Source organism: Saccoglossus kowalevskii, chromosome 20, assembly GCF_978046115.1.
Source record: "Saccoglossus kowalevskii chromosome 20, keSacKowa6.1, whole genome shotgun sequence".
Taxonomy (NCBI): Eukaryota; Metazoa; Hemichordata; class Enteropneusta; family Harrimaniidae; genus Saccoglossus; species Saccoglossus kowalevskii.
The window spans coordinates 28,792,543-28,817,306 of record NC_140660.1 but is presented as its reverse complement, the minus strand read 5'-3'; the positions used below and the strand labels follow the sequence as shown (position 1 = coordinate 28,817,306).

Below are 24,764 nucleotides of genomic sequence, written 5' to 3'. Positions count from 1 at the left end.
AATTATAGACAATATTGTGTATGAATTTAAACTTTATAGTAACAATACATAATCCCATGGTTATATCTTGTAATCTAAATTATTACAGTTGCATGCATTTATGAAAAAAATTACTAAATATTAAACTTGAACTAAAATGACTGTTAATATTTAATATAATTATCAGCTAAAACAATTATAGACAATATGGTGCATGAATGTAAACTTTATAGTAACAATACATAATCCCATGGTTATATCTTGTAATCTAAATTATTACAGTCGCATGCATTTATGAAAAAAATTACTAAATATTAAACTTGAACTAAAATGACTTGTAATATATGCTTGTTATTTGCATAATGTTCAAGTATCAGAGACTATATTTACCTCCTAGCATCCTTGGTGATACTGCTCTACAATTGTCACCAGATCTGTTCTACCAATTTTCTTCAACAGTTCTTCCAACAATTTGGTGTCATCTATTCTGATTTTACCAAGCTCTTTCAAACTTACAAATATGTCATATGCATTTTCCTTTGTCTCTAATGTCCCTTTTGGTATATGAACATCATGACAATAATGCTTCAGTTTTATAAATTCCTCTGTAAAAAATCAAGACGAGGCTATTTTAATTCTTATAAATCAACTTTCAAACTTAGTCAAATCATAGTTTTTCTCTTATTACATCAGCGCGCACACTCCCGATGCAAATGTTTATAACAACAAATTTTACAAATTAATTCCCTTACAGTAACACCTATTCCCTCATAATTCTATATGAACCTGTATTGATCAATACCACCTTGTTGAAAATCACATCAAATAACAATGTAAGATTTATGTAAACATTTATTTAGTTATTTCACATTATTGTTATATTAACCTGCATTGAACAAACCCCACCATAAAATCAAAGTGTCTGACATACATGTTATTTGTTGAAAATCAAATAACCATGCGTGATTTATGTTTTACTTACAATAACAAAAAACAGACAAAAACAAAACAAGACAAATAATATGACAAGTTATTTATGTTTTCAAATAATTATGACTAGAGATCTTTAAATGCCGACCAGTTTAAATTGTGAATTTCAATTGTACCTTGTTCTATGGCAATATATTATTTAATTTGCTGCATTCTTGTAACAAGTGATTTAAAATGTGAAAACAGGCAAACATTTGTGCATCTTACACCGGTACAAGTACTGTTTTCCCCAAATCAATAAATGGTTTATAAGCTTTGAAAAATTGACATTACCTATAATAATATCTTGAAGAAATCCGAATTTTCTATTAAACGATTGCTACACTTACCATTTCCCATTTTCGAACGAAGAGTAATAAGCATTTCATTGAAACGCTGTTCCTTAGGAACTGTTGTATCCTTGGATGATGTGGTAGCTGTATAATATAAATGAAGTAGATGTTAGTTATAAATTAAGTGTTACAAGCATGTCATTGAACCTCTCTTTAGTAACTGTTGTATCATTGGAAGAAGTGCTAGCTGTATGATATAAATAAAGTAGATGTGAGTTATAAATTAAGTGTTACAAGCATGTCATTGAACCTCTCTTTAGTAACTGTTGTATCTTTGGATGAGGTGGTAGTTGTATAATATAAATGAAGTGGATGTTAGTTATAAATTAAGTGTAACAAGCATGTCAATGAACCTCTCATAAGTAACTGTTGCATCATTGTATGAGGTGGTAGCTGTATAATATAAATGAAGTAGATGTTAGTTATAAATTAAGTGTTACAAGCATGGCATTGAACCTCTCTTTAGTAACTGTTGCATCATTGTATGAGGTGGTAGCTGTATAATATAAATGAAGTAGATGTTAGTTATAAATTAAGTGTTACAAGCATGGCATTGAACCTCTCTTTAGTAACTGTTGTATCCTTGGATGAGGTGGTAGCTGTATAATATAAATGAAGTAGATGTTAGTTATAAATTAAGTGTAACAAGCATGTCAATGAACCTCTCTTTAGTAACTGTTGTATCTTTGGATGAGGTGGTAGCTGTATAATATAAATGAAGTAGATGTTAGTTATAAATTAAGTGTAACAAGCATGTCAATGAACCTCTCTTTAGTAACTGTTGTATCTTTGGATGAGGTGGTAGCTGTATAATATAAATGAAGTAGATGTTAGTTATAAATTAAGTGTTACAAGCATGTCAGTGAACCTCTCATAAGTAACTGTTGCATCATTGTATGAGGTGGTAGCTGTATAATATAAATGAAGTAGATGTTAGTTATAAATTAAGTGTTACAAGCATGTCATTGAACCTCTCTTTAGTAACTGTTGCATCCTTGGATGAGGTAGTAGCTGTATAATATAAATGAAGTAGATGTTAGTTATAAATTAAGTGTTACAAGCATGTCATTGAACATCTCATAAGTAACTGTTGCATCATTGTATGAGGTGGTAGCTGTATAATATAAATGAAGTAGATGTTAGTTATGAATTAAGTGTTACAAGCATGTCATTGAACCTTTCTTTAGTAACTGTTGTATCCTTGTATGAGGTGGTAGCTGTATAATATAAATGAAGTAGATGTTAGTTATAAATTAAGTGTTACAAGCATGTCATTGAACCTCTCTTTATAACTGTTGTATCATTGGAAGAAGTGCTAGCTGTATGATATAAATAAAGTAGATGTTAGTTATAAATTAAGTGTTACAAGCATGTCATTGAACCTCTCTTTAGTAACTGTTGTATCCTTGGATGAGGTGGTAGCTGTATAATATAAATGAAGTAGATGTTAGTTATAAATTAAATGTTACAAGCATGTCATTGAACCTCTCTTTAGTAACTGTTGTATCCTTGGATGAGGTGGTAGCTGTACAATATAAATGAAGTAGATGTTAGTTATGAATTAAGTGTTACAAGCATGTCATTGAACCTTTCTTTAGTAACTGTTGTATCCTTGTATGAGGTGGTAGCTGTATAATATAAATGAAGTAGATGTTAGTTATAAATTAAGTGTTACAAGCATGTCATTAAACCTCTCTTTAGTAACTGTTGTATCCTTGGATGAGGTGGTAGCTGTATAATATAAATGAAGTACATGTTAGTTATGAATTAAGTGTTACAAGCATGTCATTGAACCTTTCTTTAGTAACTGTTGTATCCTTGTATGAGGTGGTAGCTGTATAATATAAATGAAGTAGATGTTAGTTATAAATTAAGTGTTACAAGCATGTCATTGAACCTCTCTTTAGTAACTGTTGTATCCTTGGATGAGGTGGTAGCTGTATAATATAAATGAAGTAGATGTTAGTTATGAATTAAGTGTTACAAGCATGTCATTGAACCTTTCTTTAGTAACTGTTGTATCCTTGTATGAGGTGGTAGCTGTATAATATAAATGAAGTAGATGTTAGTTATGAATTAAGTGTTACAAGTCAGTGAACTGAGCTTTTTTCTGGAACTGTTGTATATTTGGATGAGTTGGGACTGCTAAGTCAACAGCGGAGCTAATAAAATTGGATAGTAATGACAAAGACAATAAAATAAATTCACTTGAAGTGCCCATGAACCTGCATTTATACATTAATGACAACCATGGTTATAGGTATCAATATTTCAGTCGTCCATATCAGACTGGTCTCTAATACCATCAATGTATTCAAAGCTACTGCCAGGCTGGATTCTTGAATAATGTGCAATGGAACAAACCTCTGTTTTTTTTTATCTATCTGTTAACTCTTCTGTATTTCAAACTGTATAGAAACAATATAATGTTGTCCCAGTTCTTAAAAACGCTGACCAAAGTCTTATTGGAAACTACAGGCCTATTTTTCAAGTTTGTCTGCCATAAGTTAGGCTTTGGAAAGGTATATTTATTAACATTTAACAGCATGTAAAACCTTTAATTGATTCTATGCAACACAACTTTTTCAATGAAGTGAATAGGAAAATGATTGCCAAACTGATATAAATTATTTTGTTTTAATTTTTTGACAGTGATCCAGTGTCTGTTAATTCACTAACTTCATATGTATGATTTTCAAGGTAACCTACCTGCCATGGTTTTCCAGTTTCCTAACTCACCAGACAACTGCTCAGAATGGCTTTCTGCAATTTCTGGATTTCATCAGGGTTCTATTTTAGGACCACTCCTATTTCTGGTGTACATTAATGATTTGCTGTTAGTTACACAAAATAAAACATGCAGATGATGCTAAAATATGTAAATCTATAAATTTCCATGAAGATTGCCCCTCTACACAGAATTACACTAAGACTTGAATTTCAAATGGGGAAAGTGGCTACTACACCTAATATCATGGTGTGTGTCGGAAATAGATATGGATAGGTTTAATATTATTACTGATATGGCATCAATTATTATACTGCTATATACATTGTGCATCATTTATACTGCCTAAGCTTAAATGTAACAAAAGGGAAAAGACTTTGAACACGTGCCACGCAACACCACAGCATTTGTATTAACTAAATACAAATTGTATATTTGTATAAAAGTTTCCCCGCTCAAATTCAGAATTCCCACGAGGGTATATAAGCATTCATTGTATTTGATTTGGGGCTCTTCTAAGTTATGTTCACGTACTAATAAACAACTCGTGTCGTGTCTGGCTACTGGACATCTGGTATTATAAAGAATATTACATCCAAATGTATGAAATACATATCATTAGTTTTGCATCGATGGGTTGTTAGATTGTGAAAAAATAAGTTTTTTTTTAAATCTTCTTTGCCATTCATGTGCACATTGGCTTGTAATAACAGCAAATGGATATAATTTCAATATAGCAATTATTATTACCATATCATTTTCCACGTTTTGGTCAAATAACAGAATAAAGACTGAGGGCATGATTTCGGCACAGACCGAGTGGGTCCCGACTAACATGAACACAACTTTCCTGCTCCAAACATGAAGGATTACAAATTTTAGCACGTGCCGAGATCCCATAACATGAACATAAGTAAACACTCGCACCACAGCTACAGTTAATTAACTCGTCTGATAATTTCAACTTATAGTCACAACTTTGTAGATATTACCTGAGATATGCATCTTCACTCTGGAGTAGGCAAGGTGTAACTTTACCCTGTCTGGATATATGATCCAGTACTGCTGGTATTGAAAACACCACTGAGCTGCTTAGGACTCAGTTTGTACTTCTTGTCTTTAGTTAATTTTAATTGAAAGCTGTAAACTAAATAATAAAAGCAGTGCATTTGTCAGTTTATTCCCCACATGTATTCAAAATCTGAAAGATTGGGTGACATTTAATATTTAATAAATATTCCAAAGGCATTTATCACTCAGTCAATATTTTGGGTAAATTCAAACTACATCAGAATATAATCTGCCTAGAAATGATTTGACATACAGGTACAGACAAAATTATAAGTTCCTGTTATTTAACTATATTCAATCTGAGACTAGCAATTAATTTGGTTGAGCTCACTAAATTTAAAAAATGGTAGCCACAGGATATGAGTTGGTAGTCTGTGTACACCTTAGATTTAATTTTGAGCATTGCCTCGCCATATGATAGGTCATAGGTCACACTGTAACTGGCATATGGAACAAATTCAATGCTTACTGGTCATTGTCAGGATAGTTTTATCATTTATATGATTAATGTCAACATACAATGTAGAATAATTACAGGGATTTTAGTTTTCCCAAAATTACTTAAGGACATTTTGTTCAAAATAGCAACTATATAGCATCATGGGACATCTCACTAATCATTTGCCATATTTTGTACCATAGTTTATTGGTCATAAGCCCCTCCCCTTTTTTCAAAAGTTAAAATTTTGCACAGGTTCATCGGGTACTACCTTCCATGACCAAGACGATCCTGCAGTGACGGACTTGGATAGATAATTTGTTCATATAATTTTAAAATGTGCATACTAAGGCTAATTAGAATTCTGGTAGATAACTCACACCACAGCTACGTTTAATTAACTCGTCTGATAATGACAACTTATAGTCACCACTTAGTAGATATTACCTGAGATATGTATCTTCACTCTGGAGCAGGCAAGATGTCACTCTTAGCCGTTGCAGTCTGGATATATGGCCGGGTACTGCTGGTATTGATCAAACACGACTGAGCTGTTTAGGACTCAGTTTGTACTTCTTGACTTTAGTTAATTATTAACTGAAAGCTGTAAACTAAACAATAAAAGCATTACATTTGTCAGTTTGACCACAGTCTGTCTATACACAGTCCCTCTATCCCCGGTCTAGAAACGGTCATTGTATTAGGTGTGAATTGGTCTCCTTCCCTGGCAAAGGCGCATTGCGGGTGAGGGCAAAGCATTGTCACGTGATCAGTACGTGATTTGAAATCGTCAGTATTATGTATTTTTTTTACAACTTAGTTGTTTATTCCAGAATTCGTACTTTTTCACATAATTTGTTAATCAGGATATCTGTATAAGGTCATATTTTAGCCGGCGAGTAGTTCTTTAATTCATCTATTTTACCAGCAGCAACACATTTTCGCAACAAATGTTCATACCTTTACCCAAATATTTGTCGTTTTTGATTTTGGGGTGATTGAAATTAACTCAATTTTATTTACCATACTTCTCGGCGCAAAACCAATATTTGTCTTCGATTTTGACATTTTATGATCAAAACATATCACTAAAAATTGGTGGGCTGATTTGTTATTTGTCACACCGCATTTTATTAATGTTAAATTGAGCGACTTTTATGGATGCTTTTTAGATCGTAAATGCAAATGGCGACGTTTTGAAATGACAATGTACTCAATTCTGTGCTAAAAAAATCATTTATATACAAACATTGAAGCATTGTTATATACTTTTGCATAGAATAAAGTCATTAGTTGTTGTATAGTTCACTTGAAATGTTATAACCCCCAATAATCAGAAATATCACAGGTTTTTCGATCGACTGCGTTAACATGAATGACGCCATTTTGACAAGATTTGTTTAGCGATGTCAGCATGTTGGCACGCGAAGTTTTTTCCCTATTAAAACGAGAAAATGAACATAATTCCCGATATTAATCTTTGAATTGCAGGAACTGGATGTTTATGAGTTGGTAGGCTGGTGGTGATGCGTATCAGGGTTCAAAAAACCCAAATTTCATAGTGATAATTTTGTTTACATGTTTGTTTTCGTTGTGGTTGCCCGAATTTGAAGTCAAAGTGAAGTCATACAATGAGGTATCGCTTTGCATGACGGTAACTTTTTAACTGTCTGACTTCCTGACTCCCTCCGCCCGCGTGTGAACGGTTTGTTTACCCCGCACTGCGGTTTGAGACAAAAGAACGCTAGTCGTTTCCAGACTGGGGATAGAGGGACTGTGGTCTATATCACCTGTCTGACAACAGCTGTTGTTTTAGGTATGCAACAGCTTATTCCCTGGGACCAATGACGAATGGTATGCTATATAATTAGTCTAGTGCCTGAGGTTGTGTGTTTCATCATCATGCCTGCCATTATTCACCTTGTCTTGTTTTCCCGATGCGTTTTTACCCAATCTCACCAGTTATAAACAATTCCCAAATATTTTTAACAATTATAAAGTGTAATTCTCATGTGAAGTATTATGGTACAATAAATGGTACAATGCAACAGAGGAGATGTGGCTTCTATTAGAGCATCTACACATATGAGAAATGATGAATTTTTGATTCTCAGATAGTCAAAAAGAATAGGTGCGACTTCTATTAGGGATGCGGCTTCTAATACAGATTTTACGGTACTCATTTTTTACAAACATAGAAAGCAACATGCATTGATACAATTAGCATTTTATCTACGTTTCATTTTCCTGACACAAGGGTTCACTTCATTTCCCTGATGTAATTAATTAAATTTTAATGCCTCACCAGATACAAATAACATCTTCATGAATAATTATTCACATAATGTAATCATTTAAAACAAACCCTATTGATGAAATCATGTAACTTTTAAAATTCATTTTTGTTTCAACATGTCATTGACTTGACACAATCTCTGTCATGTAATAAACAAAACAGAAAACAGTCAGCCACTTTAAATCATTACTATATATAGAGATACATGTGTGTAAAGTTTGATTAGATCGTGTTTCCGATTGGCAGAAATGCTAGAATAGAAATCATTTTCAGTTTTAAAATGCTAACTCGTATGTACATTAGAAACACATTCAGAACAAAAACATCTGTGTTTAAACAAAGTGATTTTAAAATATCAAAACAAGTTTTACATTGTACAGGAGAAGTTTATAATTGTACTACAAAAACAAGATGAATTAACTCACAGAATTGTGGTAACATGTTAAGATGGTAGATCAGCATAAGATGTGGACAACACGGTGCTGGCACATACACTGTTCAGATTGAGATATGTGGCTGCAAGTGTAGGCTGTATTTTGTAAAGTGATTGTAACTAATGTTAAACTGATAACGTTGCTACATACTCTAGTTAATGATTATATGTAATCAATAATAATCAATAAACATAGAGATATTCTTACAGTACAGGCTGGGCATAACTTAACTTTTAAACTGGCTAACTTTGTCTTTTTATAGAAACTTACAATTATCGGACAATTAGTTCACAAGATATTAAGGTAGCGGGACTATTATTTGCTTACTTGTTTTCATCTTCTAATTGTGACCAAATGACTACAAATTGACCCAGGAAAGTATATTTTTTTAAAATCGCCAGACTTCAAGCTTTGCAAAAGTGTGTTTGCCATGCTCGTATCTGCATTCTATGACCCGTTACTTAATCAAAGGTGAAAAATTACTTTTTCTGTAAAAAAAATAATTACGCATTTATGCTGGCGATAAGAAGTATTTTTTTCACTTTTCCTAGTTGTTCAATAGTCTGGTAAATTGAATGTGTCTGGTCAGTTTTATGCAAGCAACGCGTTTTAAAAAATAGTGTGCTGAATTTCAATTACTGTTTTAGTCGCATTGCCTCCAACTCAAACCACAACTCGTTGGTAAATAATCGATGAAATAGTTTGTCTGGACACATTCAAGTTCCTCTCACTGTCACCTCAAAGCCGTGAAAATTTTGTGTTAATCCGATGACAATAAGTATACATTATTTTTTGTTATTTTGTTATTTTGAAAAACATAAACTCCTAGAAAACGTCCATGAAGTAACAGCAAAGATTTTCAAGCTTGTTTATCGGCACAATCAATTTGTTTTCCCATCAAGGTCTGCTTTAACATGTGTAGGAACATCCAAATGTGTAAGGCTATTGGAAACCAAAAAAATAAAGGAATGGGATAGCAATAATTCGATAAATTCGGCATATGAAAACACCAAAATCAATGATTTTTTTTTCAGTGGCTGTGTGACCTTGTGTCTGACACATTCATATGCAAATGACTAATCTGTGAAACAAACAGGGGCAAAGACAAACCACTCAAATGTTTGGAAACACTCATTGTGTGTCAGATAGCTACTGATAACACATCCTAACATTGCTTTGTCTTGAGTTTATCTTTGAAACTTATAGGCACACAGATTAAACCTGTGTTATTGATTTTGGAAAACACTACTGAGGCTGCCTTGCTTCCCTTCAGAAAATCTACATTTTAACCAACTTACATGACATTCTATGTTATGTTGACTTTATCACATGAAAGTTTATAGTGCATTTCATCAATTAATAAAGAAATGTGAAAATCGTAATTTTCAACACAAATAATAGTCTCGCTACCTTAAGAAAAATTAATTAATTAAATATGCAAATGAGCTTGTTAATTAAGCTGAAATTCAATATTGCATAGCATATATCTCATATTGACAAATCAAGTTTATCTCATTTGGACTATTAGTTCACAAGATATTAACAAGGATTCAAATTAATAATTAAATATGCAAATGAGCTCATTAATTGATTCTTTGAAAAAATTAATCAATGTGCATTGGTCCAGGCATCTGCGTGAAATGATGATGGACACACCAAAAAATGGATCTTACAGGTGTTTGCCGCCAGGCAGCCATATTTGATCAAATCAGGAAATAAATCAATGTGAATATGTACAACTCCTCACTGTGTCTTTGTCCCTAGTATCATTGAAATCAGTCAAGGCATCTCTGAGAAATATCAATGGACAGACAAAAGCCATGATTAACAATCAAAATGGCTGCCAGAGAAATAACAATGGACACGAAAGGACCCAATTTGGCTGAATTTTGGCATTAAAAATGGACCGCCAGTCGGCCATATTTGTCAAAACCGGAAATAATTCACGCGTATGGGGCTGCGTGTTTGTCGACGGGGATATTCTAATTCTAATGAATCTTCACTGTAGATTTTTATTATTTCTGGTTTATTTGTCACATTCTAAGCAATACATTATTTCTTGTTACACTTCCAATGTTACATATTGTTTATTTATTTTTGTTGCATGTTTTTATTTGCCGTTTTTAATTTTCGCGATCTTTCATTTTTTTGCCGGGGATATCCGGACAAACGCCCACCCCTTCTTTTTGTCAATTTTCCATGTTCAGGACCCTGGGCTCTTACCCGGATAAATACTGTAGTACCATATTTACTCTATTAGTGGAGCAACTGTCAAAGAGACACATGTACTGTATTTGTACCATTAAGTGCATCCATTGTCTCAAGTTCTTGCATACCGGGTAACATACTTTATTTTAGCTGGAATAATTTTTCACTGGAAAGACTTTTTGAATATATTTTCTATGGAGTTTATTTTCATTGATTTTTGATGAGTTGAATGTAAAATATAGGAGAAAAAGGTATATTCGCTGAATTACATTTTCACTGATCATTCTTTCAGCAAAATTAAATGATTATACAATAAGTAAAACACTTTGGAACTTTTTACATTAATTATCTCAGTTATAATTTCTGAAAATTACAGTGTTTCTTATTGTGTGTAAAGTTCATTCATGTAATTGAGAAAGACAGAAATAAAGTTGTACGTAAAACTGTGCAATAAACAGATTTTACGGCATTATAAACATAGTTTGGTGCCAAACATTCTAAAGTTGTTAGGTGAGTTTGCAAAGTTTTTATTTATCTTTCTCAAGCTAAGCATAATTATTTTTTTTATTTGACAAGTCGATCTTTTTGAACTGAGAATATCATATATTACAGAAGATGTCACTGTGGAAATGTAACAGTCCAACAAAATGGCGTCTGAAATGAATAATTTAAAGATACAGTATACATGTACATTGTACATTTGAAATGCAATTCCTCACCCCCTTGGCTATTATCACCAATTTTTCATCACCTGAGTGATGTACATCCAAAATTTTGGTTTCCTGTGCATCTAAATAAATAACTTATTGGGAAGATTGGGCATATATCCATCAATTTTGGCCTCAAATTTTTCTCACTCAAAAATGCAATTGCAATACAACTAGATTTTCAAGGTCACTGGTTGTTTAGATCGAATGGTTTCTTTTATGTTTCAAATTTGTTTGTCTAGAAACATATCAATGTTGGATTTTGGTGAATACAGAACATGTTCATTCCCGATAAAGGATTTTGATATGCCAATATCAAAAATTCCTTTAACATCTTGTATATAAATAGTTCTTGACTCTCCAAATTTTTACAATGGTACTATAGCCCCGAATGGAATTTTTTTCTGATAACACACCATGTGTGTGTTTTATTGCATGTCACTCAGAAACCTATTTTTTTAGTCATCTGTTCAGAGTTGCCCTCAATAAATACATGTTTCAAGGACACCATGTATGTTTCTTAACACCAAATTCAGCAGCAGGCTATTTATTTGTTGCTTTTATAGTCCAGAGCAACTTAATAAGCACCTTGTTTTTCTGAAGTCATATTTTAGTGATTAATTCTATCGCATAAATCCAATAATTAAAGTGCCTGTCCAATGCCCACCCTCACGTTGCCCATTTTAGATCTGTGTCCCACTGAAATGGGCAGTTATTGATTTTTTTGCCGAAAATGATTACTCGTATCCAAGTAAATTTGGGATATTTCTTGTGTTGTAGCCACGCCCACCTATCCTGAAACGATCGACTGTTTCCGGATTTCCGGCTCTCGCCGAAAGTGCCCCACCAAATGCCAAAATGTGAGAGGAAGTCATACCCCTGAGCCGTAATAACACTGGTCATGCAGTATACTTTTAAACGATATACATTTTTCGGTCGGCATTTTTCTTTTCTTTTTTTGTCTATTTTATTTTTTGAGAGAAATAGATTCCGGACCATGATCACCGAGGCGGATTTCAGAAGAGAGAGAGAGAGACATCCGGCAAGTGTTTCAAATAAGTTGACTTTTTTTGCGATCCTGGTAATCGTTTTATAGAGACCATTTAGTCCCTGTTAAGTAAAAGGCAGCAATAATTTTGAATTTTGACAGTGACACGAAAACGAAGCGTCGGACAAACAGGAAATTACACAGCTCTTACAAACTGCTAATTGTTTTCATTTTCGAAGGCTAAAAGTTTCTGAATTGTTTGGTGATTGGTGTTGAATGTCGAATTCACACCTCTGTTCTTTTTTACCTCCATGCTTGCAGCTTGTTCTGCGTAATAATTTATGAAATAAGAATTCGGGCTTGGTCAATACGTTTCCACCAAATAAAGTTTTAATATATGATGTTTTAATTATGACAATCACGCCATGGATCACGCTAACTCGAATCCACTCTGAATTTATCTGTATGTGTGACGATCTCGATTATTTTTGTTATCCAATTAAACGCCACTTTTAACGCACTTGCCTTCGTCGTGACCCGACGCGTTCACCTATTTCAACAAAATTTCAATTTATTTCCACGCGGCTGTCATTTATTTAGTAACTGTGATTTGTCGTTTTTTTAATTATTTTATAGTGATCACTATAGTCTGATGTTTAGAATGTCAAAATATGTTCTCTTTTATTTTAATTTCGAAAGTTTTACTCAGATGATCGATGAAATACAACAGTGTAGTGACGTGCCTAGTAACCTGCTAAATAACGAGATAATTCCGACGTCAAATTCTATTTTGTCCAGCAACAGTTTACAAACGTGCGCCGGTGACGATCACGGTGACCAGCTACACCAGAACGGACATCTAACTCAACCCCATGCAACAAAAATTTATACTATGTGTTCATTATGGTCCATTTCTCCTCGACGAACGAGTACATAAGTGAAAATTTAGTCAAAGACGAGAAAACTGCACAAGAAATTTGCCTTAAGTTATTTACACGTATCGGCAATGCAAGGTGCCATGCGACTTCCCCTTCTAACGTCACAAGGGGAATTTCTGTATGCAAATAAGAAGCTAATGAGGAGCCTCGTTTTAAAATATACAAAAATAAAGTTGCCGTAGATTGAGTTTAAAACACATTTTTTCACTTAAAAAAATAATTCATGCTTAGAAACATAAAAAATAATAATATTTATGTATCAATGGATAATTTTAGGCGTGAAAATAGCAACCATTTCACAGGCACTTTAATGTCTCCTTCAAAAATCTCATAAAAAATGTAAAGTTAACCAGGCTACATAGAGTCTTGCTGGTTTGTCATGATAAAATTGAACAATTATGACCTACCAGTTGTTTTTTTCATATTCTAGATTGAGTCATACAAATACAAGTGTGAAAATAAAACTTGCCCAAACTATTATAATCAATATTACCATAGAGAAGACATGTGGTCTAAGCAAGAACATACTACTTTTTTAAAAACTGATATTGCTTGATTGGGTTTGAGTGTTTGGTTCAGTGCTGACATAAGACATGACAGTGCATATACACAGGCCTTGTTTTTCCAGTTATCAATCATTGTCTGGTCATACTGGGGACAAAACTGTTTGGTTCAGGGCCGACATAAGACATGGCAATGCATATACACAGGCCTTGTTTTTCCAGTTATCCAGCATTGTCTGATCATACTGGGGACCAGAGTGTTTGGTTCAGGGCCGACATAAGACATGGCAATGCATATACACAGGCCTTGTTTTTCCAGTTATCAATCATTGTCTGGTCATACTGGGGACAAAACTGTTTGGTTCAGGGCCGACATAAGACATGGCAATGCATATACACAGGCCTTGTTTTTCCAGTTATCCAGCATTGTCTGATCATACTGGGGACCAGAGTGTTTGGTTCAGGGCCGACATAAGACATGGCAATGCATATACACAGGCCTTGTTTTTCCAGTTATCCAGCATTGTCTGGTCATACTGGGGACCAGAGTGTTTGGTTCAGGGCCGGCATAAGACATGGCAATGCATATACACAGGCCTTGTTTTTCCAGTTATCCAGCATTGTCTGGTCATACTGGGGACCAGAGTGTTTGGTTCAGGGCCGGCATAAGACATGGCAATGCATATACACAGGCCTTGTTTTTCCAGTTATCCAGCATTGTCTGGTCATACTGGGGACCAGAGTGTTTGGTTCAGGGCCGGCATAAGACATGGCAATGCATATACACAGGCCTTGTTTTTCCAGTTATCCAGCATTGTCTGGTCATACTGGGGACCAGAGTGTTTGGTTCAGGGCCGACATAAGACATGGCAATGCATATACACAGGCCTTGTTTTTCCAGTTATCAATCATTGTCTGGTCACACTGGGGACCAGAGTGTTTGGTTCAGGGCCGGTATAAAACATGGCAATGCATATAATACACAGGCCTTCTTTTTCCAGTTATCCCTCATTGTCTGGTCTTGCTTGGGACCAAACTGTTTGGTTCAGGGCCGGCATAAGACATGGCAATGCATATACACAGGCCTTGTTTTTCCAGTTATACAGCATTGTTTGGTCATACTGGGGACCAGAGTGTTTGGTACAGAGCCGGCATAAGACATGGCAATGCATATACACAAGCCTTGTTTTTCCAGTTATCAATCATTGTCTTGTCATACTGGGGACCAAAGTGTTTGGTTCAGAGCCGACCTAAGACATGGCAATGCATATACACAGGCCTTGTTTTTCCAGTTATCCAGCATTGTCTGGTCATACTGGGGACCAGAGTGTTTGGTTCAGGGCTGGCATAAGACATGGCAATGCATATACACAGGCCTTGTTTTTCCAGTTATCCAGCATTGTCTGGTCATACTGGGGACCAGAGTGTTTGGTTCAGGGCCGGCATAAGACATGGCAATGCATATACACAGACCTTGTTTTTCCAGGTATCCAGCATTGTCTGGTCATACTGGAGACCAGAGTGTTTGGTTCAGGGCCGGCATAAAACATGGCAATGCATATACACAGACCTTGTTTTTCCAGTTATCAATCATTGTCTGGTCATACTGGGGACCAGAGTGTTTGGTTCAGGGCCGGCATAAAACATGGCAATGCATATACACAGGCCTTCTTTTTCCAGTTATCCCTCATTGTCTAGTCTTGCTTGGGACCAGACTGTTTGGTTCAGGGCCGGCATAAGACATGGCAATGCATATACACAGGCCTTGTTTTTCCAGTTATACAGCATTGTTTGGTCATACTGGGGACCAGAGTGTTTGGTTCAGAGCCGGCATAAGACATGGCAATGCATATACACAGGCCTTGTTTTTCCAGTTATCCAGCATTGTCTGGTCATACTGGAGACCAGAATGTTTGGTTCAGGGCCGGCATACGACATGGCAATGCATATACACAGGCCTTGTTTTTCCAGTTATCCAGCATTGTCTGGTCATACTGGGGACCAGAGTGTTTGGTTCCGGGCCGGCATAAGACATGGCAATGCATATACACAGACCTTGTTTTTCCAGTTATCCAGCATTGTCTGGTCATACTGGCGACCAGAGTGTTTGGTTCAGAGCCGACATAAGACATGGCAATGCATATACACAGGCCTTGTTTTTCCAGTTATCGATCATTGTCTGGTCATACTGGGGACCAGAGTGTTTGGTTCAGGGCCGACATACGACATGGCAATGCATATACACAGGCTTTGTTTTTCCAGTTATCCAGCATTGTCTGGTCATACTGGGGACCAGAGTGTTTGGTTCAGAGCCGACATAAGACATGGCAATGCATATACACAGGCCTTGTTTTTCCAGTTATCGATCATTGTCTGGTCATACTGGGGACCAGAGTGTTTGGTTCAGGGCCGGCATAAAACATGGCAATGCATATACACAGGCCTTGTTTTTCCAGTTATCCAGCATTGTCTGGTCATACTGGGGACCAGAGTGTTTGGTTCAGGGCCGGCATAAGACATGGCAATGCATATACACAGGCCTTGTTTTTCCAGTTATCGATCATTGTCTGGTCATACTGGGGACCAGAGTGTTTGGTTCAGAGCCGACATAAGACATGGCAATACATATACACACACCTTGTTTTTCCAGTTATCGATCATTGTCTGGTCATACTGGGAACCAGAGTGTTTGGTTCAGGGCCGACATAAGACATGGCAAAGCATATACACAGGCCTTGTTTTTCCAGTTATCGATCATTGTCTGGTCATACTGGGGACCAGAGTGTTTGGTTCAGGACCAGCATAAGACATGGCAATGCATATACACAGGCCTTGTTTTTCCAGTTATCAATCATTGTCTGGTCTTGCTGGAGACCATAGAATTTGGTTCAGGGTCGACGTGAAACATGGCAATCAGGCCTCAAAATTAACATCGTCCCGATGGCCCAGGCACTAACAATTTAGGCTGGAACCACTAGAAATTCACTTTCACACCTTTTTTGGGATGATAATCCACATCGTAATGTAAACCCATCATATGTTTGTCAGACGTGTGACCCAGCTGTCGTCTCCCAAAAAGCCCCCGAATTTGATCTCTTGTCATGCAGCGCACATGGAAGCTGCAGACACCCAGATTCGTGACTCCGCCCCCATCCCTTTGATCTGTATACAAGAGTATGTTTATTGTGACTAGCGTGAATGGGTAAGCTTCTTTCAACAATGAGCTGTTATCACTGTAAACAATGTTAAATAATTCTTCAAATGCTCAGTTTATCTTTTGAAAACAACTATTTTTTGATTTGAAAAAAACAAATCATGCCGTTTTCCCATCAAAATCCAAGCCAAAAGATTGGACTACAACATTGGCAAATTTCTTCCGCGTTGCGTTCAATAACATTAACATATTTAATGAGCTATGGTAATTTGAACACATTGGCATCATCCAGCATTTTTATTGGTTAATTAGCAATTTGACCTATTAGGTCAACTCAAGCAAAAGATAGAACATGGCGGATACCCCACAGCATCGAACGTTTATATGCGACCGTAATCATTTGCTTACGATAAAACTAAGTTTAAGAATTTTTGTTTTTCCAGTTATCCTCGTTGTCTGGTCTTGCTGAGAACCAGAGTGTTTGGTTCAGGGCCAGCATAAGACATGGCAATGCATATACACAGGCTTTGTTTTTCCAGTTATATATCATTGTCTGTTCTTGCTGGCGATCTGAGATACCCATAATTCATTGCAATGCATCTATTTACTGTAGTTCCCAGATATGACACATGGTGAGAAATGTCACTACCAATAATTCATTGCAATGCACCTATTTATTGTAGTTCCCAGATATGACACATGGTGAGAAATGTCACTACCCATAATTCATTGCAATGCACCAATTTATTGTAGTTCCCAGATATGACACATGGTGAGAAATGTCACTACCCATAATTCATTGCAATGCACCAATTTATTGTAGTTCCCAGATATGACACATGGTGAGAAATGTCACTACCCATAATTCATTGCAATGCACCAATTTATTGTAGTTCCCAGATATGACACATGGTGAGAAATGTCACTACCCATAATTCATTGCAATGCATCAATTTATTGTAGTTCCCAGATATGACACATGGTGAGAAATGTCACTACCCATAATTCATTGCAATGCACCAATTTATTGTAGTTCCCAGATATGACACATGGTGAGAAATGTCACTACCCATAATTCATTGCAATGCACCTATTTATTGTAGTTCCCAGATATGACACATGGTGAGAAATGTCACTACCCATAATTCATTGCAATGCACCAATTTATTGTAGTTCCCAGATATGACACATGGTGAGAAATGTCACTACCCATAATTCATTGCAATGCACCAATTTATTGTAGTTCCCAGATATGACACATGGTGAGAAATGTCACTACCCATAATTCATTGCAATGCATCAATTTATTGTAGTTCCCAGATATGACACATGGTGAGAAATGTCACTACCCATAATTCATTGCAATGCATCAATTTATTGTAGTTCCCAGATATGACACATGGTGAGAAATGTCACTACCCATAATTCATTGCAATGCACCAATTTATTGTAGTTCCCAGATATGACACATGGTGAGAAATGTCACTACCCATAATTCATTGCAATGCACCTATTTATTGTAGTTCCCAGATATGACACATGGTGAGAAATGTCACTACCCATAATTCATTGCAATGCACCAATTTATTGTAGTTCCCAGATATGACACATCGTGAGAAATGTCACTACCCATAATTCATTGCAATGCACCTATTTATTGTAGTTCCCAGATATGACACATGGTGAGAAATGTCACTACCCATAATTCATTGCAATGCACCAATTTATTGTAGTTCCCAGATATGACACATGGTGAGAAATGTCACTACCCATAATTCATTGCAATGCACCAATTTATTGTAGTTCCCAGATATGACACATGGTGAGAAATGTCACTACCCATAATTCATTGCAATGCATCAATTTATTGTAGTTCCCAGATATGACACATGGTGAGAAATGTCACTACCCATAATTCATTGCAATGCATCAATTTATTGTAGTTCCCAGATATGACACATGGTGAGAAATGTCACTACCCATAATTCATTGCAATGCACCAATTTATTGTAGTTCCCAGATATGACACATGGTGAGAAATGTCACTACCCATAATTCATTGCAATGCACCTATTTATTGTAGTTCCCAGATATGACACATGGTGAGAAATGTCACTACCCATAATTCATTGCAATGCACCAATTTATTGTAGTTCCCAGATATGACACATGGTGAGAAATGTCACTACCCATAATTCATTGCAATGCACCAATTTATTGTAGTTCCCAGATATGACACATGGTGAGAAATGTCACTACCCATAATTCATTGCAATGCACCAATTTATTGTAGTTCCCAGATATGACACATGGTGAGAAATGTCACTACCCATAATTCATTGCAATGCATCTATTTACTGTAGTTCCCAGATATGACACATGGTGAGAAATGTCACTACCCATAATTCATTGCAATGCACCAATTTATTGTAGTTCCCAGATATGACACATGGTGAGAAATGTCACTACCCATAATTCATTGCAATGCACCAATTTAATGTAGTTCCCAGATATGACACAAGGTGAGAAATGTCACTACCCATAATTCATTGCAATGCATCAATTTATTGTAGTTCCCAGATATGACACATGGTGAGAAATGTCACTACCCATAATTCATTGCAATGCACCAATTTATTGTAGTTCCCAGATATGACACATGGTGAGAAATGTCACTACCCATGATTCATTGCAATGCACCAATTTATTGTAGTTCCCAGATATGACACATGGTGAGAAATGTCACTACCCATAATTCATTGCAATGCACCAATTTAGTGTAGTTCCCAGATATGACACATGGTGAGAAATGTCACTACCCATAATTCATTGCAATGCACCAATTTACTGTAGTTCCCAGATATGACACATGGTGAGAAATGTCACTACCCATAATTCATTGCAATGCACCAATTTATTGTAGTTCCCAGATAAGACACATGGTGAGAAATGTCACTACCCATAATTCATTGCAATGCACCTATTTATTGTAGTTCCCAGATATGACACATGGTGAGAAATGTCACAACCCATAATTCATTGCAATGCACCAATTTATTGTAGTTCCCAGATATGACACATGGTGAGAAATGTCACTACCCATAATTCATTGCAATGCACCAATTTATTGTAATTCCCAGATATGACACATGGTGAGAAATGTCACTACCCATAATACATTGCAATGCACCAATTTATTGTAGTTCCCAGATATGACACATGGTGAGAAATGTCACTACCCATAATTCATTGCAATGCACCAATTTATTGTAATTCCCAGATATGACACATGGTGAGAAATGTCACTACCCATAATTCATTGCAATGCACCAATTTATTGTAGTTCCCAGATATGACACATGGTGAGAAATGTCACTACCCATAATTCATTGCAATGCACCTATTTATTGTAGTTCCCAGATATGACACATGGTGAGAAATGTCACTATCCATAATTCATTGCAATGCACCAATTTATTGTAGTTCCCAGATATGACACATGGTGAGAAATGTCACTACCCATAATTCATTGCAATGCACCAATTTATTGTAGTTCCCAGATATGACACATGGTGAGAAATGTCACTACCCATAATTCATTGCAATGCACCAATTTATTGTAGTTCCCAGATATGACACATGGTGAGAAATGTCACTACCCATAATTCATTGCAATGCACCTATTTATTGTAGTTCCCAGATATGACACATGGTGAGAAATGTCACTACCCATAATTCATTGCAATGCACCAATTTATTGTAGTTCCCAGATATGACACATGGTGAGAAATGTCACTACCCATAATTCATTGCAATGCACCAATTTATTGTAGTTCCCAGATATGACATATGGTGAGAAATGTCACTACCCATAATTCATTGCAATGCACCAATTTATTGTAGTTCCCAGATATGACACATGGTGAGAAATGTCACTACCCATAATTCATTCCAATGCACCTATTTATTGTAGTTCCCAGATATGACACATGGTGAGAAATGTCACTACCCATAATTCATTGCAATGCACCAATTTATTGTAGTTCCCAGATATGACACATGGTGAGAAATGTCACTACCCATAATTCATTGCAATGCACCAATTTATTGTAGTTCCCAGATATGACACATGGTGAAAAATGTCACTACCCATAATTCATTGCAATGCACCAATTTATTGTACTTCCCAGATATGACACATGGTGAGAAATGTCACAACCCATAATTCATTGCAATGCACCTATTCATTGTAGTTTCCAGATATGACACATCGTGAGAAATGCCACTACCCATAATTCATTGCAATGCACCTATTTACATGTATTGTAGTTTCCAGATATGACACATCGTGAGAAATGTCACTACCCATAATTCATTGCAATGCACCTATTTATTGTAGTTTCCAGATATGACACATGGTGAGAAATGTCACTACCAATAATTCATTTCAATGCACCAATTTATTGTAGTTCCCAGATATGACACATGGTGAGAAATGTCACTACCCATAATTCATTTCAATGCACCAATTTATTGTAGTTCCCAGATATGACACATGGTGAGAAATGTCACTACCCATAATTCATTGCAATGCATCTATTTACTGTAGTTCCCAGATATGACACATGGTGAGAAATGTCACTACCAATAATTCATTGCAATGCACCTATTTATTGTAGTTCCCAGATATGACACATGGTGAGAAATGTCACTACCCATAATTCATTGCAATGCACCAATTTATTGTAGTTCCCAGATATGACACATGGTGAGAAATGTCACTACCCATAATTCATTGCAATGCACCAATTTATTGTAGTTCCCAGATATGACACATGGTGAGAAATGTCACTACCCATAATTCATTGCAATGCACCTATTTATTATAGTTCCCAGATATGACACATGGTGAGAAATGTCACTACCCATAATTCAGTGCAATGCACCAATTTATTGTAGTTCCCAGATATGACACATGGTGAGAAATTTCACTACCCATAATTCATTGCAATGCACCAATTTATTGTAGTTCCCAGATATGACACATGGTGAGAAATGTCACTACCCATAATTCATTGCAATGCACCAATTTATTGTAGTTCCCAGATATGACACATGGTGAGAAATGTCACTACCCATAATTCATTGCAATGCACCTATTTATTGTAGTTCCCAGATATGACACATGGTGAGAAATGTCACTACCCATAATTCATTGCAATGCACCAATTTATTGTAGTTCCCAGATATGACACATGGTGAGAAATGTCACTACCCATAATTCATTGCAATGCACCAATTTATTGTAGTTCCCAGATATGACACATGGTGAGAAATGTCACTACCCATAATTCATTGCAATGCACCAATTTATTGTAGTTCCCAGATATGACACATGGTGAGAAATGTCACTACCCATAATTCATTGCAATGCACCAATTTATTGTAGTTCCCAGATATGACACATGGTGAGAAATTTCACTACCCATAATTCATTGCAATGCACCAATTTATTGTAGTTCCCAGATAAGACATATGGTGAGAAATGTCACTACCCATAATTCATTGCAATGCACCAATTTATTGTAGTTCCCAGATATGACACATTGTGAGAAATGTCACTACTAATAATTCATTGCAATGCACCAATTTATTGTAGTTCCCAGATATGACACATTGTGAGAAATGTCACTACCCATAATTCATTGCAATGCACCAATTTATTGTAGTTCCCAGATATGACACATCGTGAGAAATGTCACTACCCATAATTCATTGCAATGCATTACACTGTAGTCTCCAGAGATTTTCCAAGATACATGTACTCAATATCAAGTTTCATCACCCACAATGCATTGCATTGAGCCCAGCATCACTGTCGTATCCTGATATATCACAAGGTATATTGCTATTATCATTTCATTTTATGACGTTTTTTCAGACTCTCTTACATCACTTACGTCACTTTCATACCTAAACATACCTAAATTATCCCTATATTACTGTGTCAAACTCAAATACATTATATTTTATGTTGCCAATTTGCCCATCACAATGTGACCTATTTTATGCAGTCATCTGCACTCTACAAATCTGTTTCAAGGACACCATGTAGGTTTCTTTATACAAGAGTAGACCAAACAATACATTTACTTATTCCATAGTTCAGAGCAACACCAATTTTACAATCTTGTATTTCTGTAGTCGTATTGTGTTCTTATATATATATTCAGTAGTGCTGAATTCCATAACATAAATCTACCAATAAATGTCTCCTTCTCAAAGATAATAAATACCTGAGTGGAGGTTTACACAGAATTTGCAAATTAATTAAAGTTGACATTAAATGAATGAAAATAAAAAGTATTAAATGTGTGCATAAAGTGGTACACTAATAATACTTTAATATAGAATATGTTTACGATGAATAAAACACTGACTCTTTGTTATCAATAGTTCTGTATAAATTTAGTGCTACATTAAACAGACTGTTATAAAATAATAAGTTGATCATAAATTACCCACTATGAGTAGCATAGCACAGATAAACCGATGGGGGGGGGGGGGAGGTGAATTTGTATTCAAGCACAACTGAATGTTTGTCAGCTGCAATAAAAAAGATAAACACATGCACAGATTTCTGTGAGTATATTTCATAAATAGTACACAATCATGTATTTTATTCAGGGTAAAAATACAGAATCGAGTCTGTGTATATTACTAGTTTCTGATACATTTTTTGTATTAGCATACAGTCTTGGCAGGATAACACCATAGAGGGCGTACATCAACATGGTATGCTTATAACAGAAACATTGCTATAATTGAGGTAATCTGACCTTACATGTTACTATATACATACTGTCAATCATTCCCTGTACTGCCCTCTGTAGGTGACATACTGTCAAACATTACACAGTAATAAATACATTTGGCAATACTAACTTGTGTTGGTATCAGTGCGTTGATGTGTACTGCCCTCTGTAGGTGACATACTGTCAAACATTATACAGTAATAAATACACTAGGCAATACTAACTAGTGTTGGTATCAGTGATTTGATGTGTACTGCCCTCTGTAGGTGACATACTATCAATCATTACACAGTAATAAATACATTTGGCAATACTAACTTGTGTTGGTATCAGTGCGTTGATGTGTACTGCCCTCTGTAGGTGACATACTGTCAATCATTACACGGTAATAAATACACTTGGCAATATTAACTAGCGTTGGTACCAGTGAGTTGATGTGCACTGCCCTCTGTAGGTGACATACTGTCAAACATTATACAGTAATAAATACACTTGGCAATACTAACTAGAGTTGGTATCAGTGAGTTGATGTGTACTGCCCTCTGTAGGTGACATACTATCAATCATTACACAGTAATAAATACACTTGGCAATACTAACTAGAGTTGGTATCAGTGAGTTGATGTGTACTGCCCTCTGTAGGTGACATACTGTCAATCATTACACAGTAATAAATACACTAGGCAATACTAACTAGCGTTGGTATCAGTGAGTTGATGTGTACTGCCCTCTGTAGGTGACATACTGTCAATCATTACACAGTAATAAATACACTAGGCAATACTAACTAGCGTTGGTATCAGTGAGTTGATGTGTACTGCCCTCTGTAGGTTACATACTGTCAATCATTACACAGTAATAAGTACACTTGGCAATACTAACTAGAGTTGGTATCAGTGATTTGATGTGTACTGCCCTCTGTAGGTGACATATTGTCAATCATTACACAGTAATAAGTACACTTGGCAATACTAACTAGCGTTGGTATCAGTGAGTTGATGTGTACTGCCCTCTGTAGGTTACATACTGTCAATCATTACACAGTAATAAGTACACTTGGCAATACTAACTAGTGTTGGTATCAGTGATTTGATGTGTACTGCCCTCTGTAGGTGACATACTGTCAATCATTACACAGTAATAAATACACTTGGCAATACCATGGAGGTAAAAAAAGGAGCA

At 35.8% G+C, this 24,764-nt stretch overlaps 1 long non-coding RNA gene across 1 annotated transcript; it reads right to left on the bottom strand.

The window, feature by feature from the left end:
* Window positions 1–3,170: 3,170 nt before the first annotated feature.
* LOC146730197 (uncharacterized) lies at window positions 3,171–5,176 on the bottom strand. Its single transcript, XR_014927920.1, has 3 exons — window positions 5,022–5,176; window positions 4,011–4,114; window positions 3,171–3,238 (listed from the first exon to the last, which is right to left on the bottom strand). It is a non-coding gene; the product is annotated as an uncharacterized LOC146730197 (long non-coding RNA).
* Window positions 5,177–24,764: the final 19,588 nt, after the last annotated feature.